We start from the raw sequence: 4,301 nt of genomic DNA, 5'->3' as shown, positions 1-4,301 counted from the left end.
GAGAGAGAGAGAGAGAGAGAGAGAGAGAGAGAGAGAGAGAGAGAGAGAGAGAGAGATTTTTTGTTCCTTTCTACTAAAAAGTACTTCATTGTCCCCTGACTTCTATCTCGATATATACTACACAGTAATTTCTCTAAATAGCCTCCTATACTTTTGCCAGATGGCACATTTTTTCCAAAGTCTTTCTCTGACCTATCTAAAGAGTTGAAGTCATTCTCAAACAAAATATTGAATTTTATTATTTTATTAGCAATTATTTTCCCCTGAGTTGTCATCTACCTGATTACACCGTAATCTAGCTGGTGTCTTTTGTTTATTGACATTTATCTTTTAAAGTAATGCATCACAAGTGACGATGTTAGAACACAAATCTCTTCCTTGGGATCAGCATCTAGAGTTATGAAGTTGGCACATAACTAGCTCAGTAACTGTTTGAAGAAATGAATAAGCAGCTAGGCTAGCCATTAGTCACCAAAGCAAGAAGGATGGTTTTATTCACTTCTCAGCCAGAGTCAGTTCTTTTGCATTTTTCAGCATTTTGATCTGCACCCTGATTCAAGCTTCTGTCACTTGTAGCCAAGAGTAAGGCATTGATCTTTTACTTAGACTTCCTGATTTAATTTCTTAATCTTTAACTGATTCGATTTTTTCTAACAATTATTGTTTATGACTAAATCTTAAATTTCTAAAATTCCTTAACAAACGTCATTTAAAAATGCTATTAAAGATGCTACAACACCACATACAAAGAACAAAGAAAAGAAATTACATTAAGATGGCTCAACAGTTAAGAGTATTGACTGCTCTTCCAAAGGTCCTGAGTTCAATTCCCAGCAACCACTTGGTGGCTCACAACCATCTGCAATGGGGTCTGATGGCCTATTCTGGTGTGTTTGAGGACAACTACAGTGTATTCATATACATTAAATAAATAAATAAATAAATAACCCAAATACTACTAGAAGTTATAGAAATCAAAAAAAAAGAAATCACATTAAACCAATATCCTAATAGTATAGCTTCATTTTCATAATATTTATGCTCTAATTATCCATACATGATGTATTTTTGTATGGCTGTATTAAATATCTGTACAATCTGAATTTTGCATTTGACAAAATATTTCATAAAGTTTCATGTTACTCCCTACTTATTGTTTATAATAGCATATAATGTTCTATTAATTATATGCTATAATTGAAGATTCAATATCAATAAAAGAGTTGGATTGCTTACAGTTTTTTCATAAAATAATATAGCTATGAATGTTGTACAAATGGTCTTTTTTTCTCTTAAATGGTTTACTTTGGAGTGGTTTCAAGTAAGAGAATTAATGGGCTAAAGGTTTAGATTAACACACACATACACACCACACACACACAAGCATAGACACAAACCATATGCTTGTACACATATCATTTACATATATAGAGAGAACACATATATTACTTCCTTCCTCAATAAAAGCTTTATATATGGTTTCAGTGCCGTAAGCTATAAGTTGATCCTTTCTTACACAACTTGCTGGTACTATTTTTCTTTCCTTCTTCTTTTCTTTCTTTCTTTCTTCCTTTCTTTCTTTCTTTCTTTCTTTCTTTCTTTCTCTCTCTCTCTCTCTCTCTCTTTCTTTCTTTCTTTCTTTCTTTCTTTGTAACATTTTGATCAACTTGGTGGCTGTATTTTTTTCAATTTTTTTAGTCATTGAAAATTGTAAGGTTTATTGTGCTTCTTTGTGTTTGTTTCTTGTCTGTGTTTTTCATGTGAATTTACTGTTGTACATTTTTTTCTATTTATTTCTAGTGGTATTGTTTTTTCTTTTATCAAAATAGGTATTCCTCATATAGTATATCTTGATTATGGTTTCCCCTTTCTTTACTCCTTCCAGTTACCCCCTCCTCCCTTCCATCTAGGTTCACCACCTTTCTGTCTCTCCTTAGAAAACAGTCATCTAAGGTATGATAATAAAATAAAATAAAATAAAATAAAATAAAATAAAAATAAAATAAAATAAAATAAAAAACCCAAAACAAACAAGTCAGAATAGGACAAAACAGACAGAAGGAAAATAGCCTAATACTAGGCACAAGAAAAGTTATAGGTCCACTCATTTGCACACTTGACAATCTCATAAAATCACAAAACAGAAGCCATAACAGATACTCTGAGGACATATAGGGGAAAACGTAAAATAAAAACAAAAATATAAAATTAACAAGCAAAAGTAGAAAACTGCTTTGAAACAACATCATGAGAAAATGATTCTTCAAAGCTGCTGTTGAGACCGTTTTCTGTTGGCCATCTACTACTGGGTATACAGTGTGCCTTTAAGAGGAGTTCGTTTCTCCAATGAGACTCCCTTGGCGGAAACTAAATTTTTATTTGCAAATGGTTATCAGTTGAAGATAGCTTATGGGTTAGCAATGGGGACTTGTGCCACTTCTCCTTTAAGCTCTAGGGCCCCATCTGGTGCAGACCCATGCAGACCCATCTCAGTATTTGTGAGTTCCTATGCATTGATCCTATGGTATTTAGAAGGCTTTGTTTCCTTGGTGACCTGCATTCACTCTGGCTCTTACACTGTTTTGGCCTCCTCCTCTGAAGGCTTCCCTGAGTCGCAGTGAGAGGGATTTGATGGAGGCTTTCCTTTTAGGGATGGCTACTCCAAGGTTTCTTACTCTCTGATATTGTCTGGTTATGGGTCTCTGTATTTGTTCCCATCTGCTGCAGGGGGATGATTCTCTGGTGATGGCTGAGCAAGGTATTTATATATGAGCACAGGAGAATGTCATTAGGGGGATTAGGGGAACTACTCATACAATAATAGTATTTGGTTTCCCCCTAAGTCCCTGAGGTATTCTTGGCTTTCTGGTCATCCAGGCAACACTGGTTATTGGTTCCATCTTATGCCTCCAATCAAATCAGTTATTACTTGGTTACTCCCACAAGCTTTGTGTCATATCGTATTAGTATATCTTGCAGACAGGATATCACTATAGATTGAAAGCTGGGTTTGTAGATTTGTCGTAGGGTTTGTGTTTACATTTCTCCGTTTGTAACGTGTACAGTTTCTTCTGGTATCAAGGGTTAAAGAGTCTATATAGGTACCAACTCAACCTCCCTATGTTCAATGTCATTGTGTAGGTGTTATTTTAAGCAGTAGGGCCGTGCCATCAGCTTGTAACACATATTCTTGGCAACATACAATCTTGGTAAGAGCCTAGGCTGTTTGGTGATTCCCATTGGTTAACAACTCAATTAGATGTAACCAATTCACTATTCTGAAAGCTTCATTTGGTGACAAGAGAAGTCCAGTTGGGATTCTGTCTCTCCTGCTGTTTAGCAGTGTCATTTAGATCATCTTCTTAGATATACATATTTTAGGACACTTCTACTTAAAATTGTCCTCTCAAATGGCCCTTCATTTTAGCGTCCCTCCTATGTTCTCTTTCCTCCCACTCTCCGATCCCACCATCCATAATTATCTATTCTATTTTTCCTTCCTAAGGAGATCTACCCTTCCCTCCTAGTCCCTTACTCTCTACCTATCTTCTGAGTCTATGTATTATCTTGCTTATCAGTTACTTAACAGTAACTGAAAAGCTTAACTTTATAGGCTAATAATATAAGCTAATACATATCATAGTTGTGTTTCTGTATCTGGGTTATCCTACTATTCTGGTTCCATACATCTACCTGAAAATTTCATGATTCATGTTTTAAATAGCTGAGTAATATTACAATGAGTTAATATAGCACACTTTATTTATCCATTCGTCTTTTGATGGGCATGTACACTGTTTCCAATTTCAGGCTGTGGTGAATAGAGCAACAACAAACACTGCTAAGCAAGTGTCTCTGTGAATGGATGTAGTGTTCTTTGTGTGTGTACTCCTCCAAAATACAGCTGGATCTTGAGGTAGATTGATTCCCATATTCATGAGGAACTGATACACTGATTTCTGTAGTGCCTGTAGAAGTTTGCACTCTCACTAACAATGGATGAATGCTCTCCTTACTCCACATCTTCTACAGAATGAGCTGTCAGTTCCTTTATTAATCTTGGCCATTTTGATGGACATACGATGAAATCTCAAGTAGTTTTGATTTGTGTCATCTTGGTGACTAAGGATGTTGCTCCATTCTTTTATTTAGATTATTTGTTTTCTGGATATCCAGAGGTTTTTGTTCTTTATATATTTTGGATGTTAGCCGTCTCTTGGATCTGTGGGCAGTAAAAAAAATCTTTTCCCATTCTATAGGCTTCCACTTTGTCAGAATGATGGTGTCCAATGCTGTGCTGA

The sequence above is a fragment of the Grammomys surdaster genome, unplaced genomic scaffold, assembly GCF_004785775.1.
Source record: "Grammomys surdaster isolate TR1022 unplaced genomic scaffold, NIH_TR_1.0 126391, whole genome shotgun sequence".
Lineage (NCBI taxonomy): Eukaryota > Metazoa > Chordata > Mammalia > Rodentia > Muridae > Grammomys > Grammomys surdaster.
The sequence above is the reverse complement of the archived record's forward strand: the minus strand, read 5'-3'. Positions refer to the sequence as shown.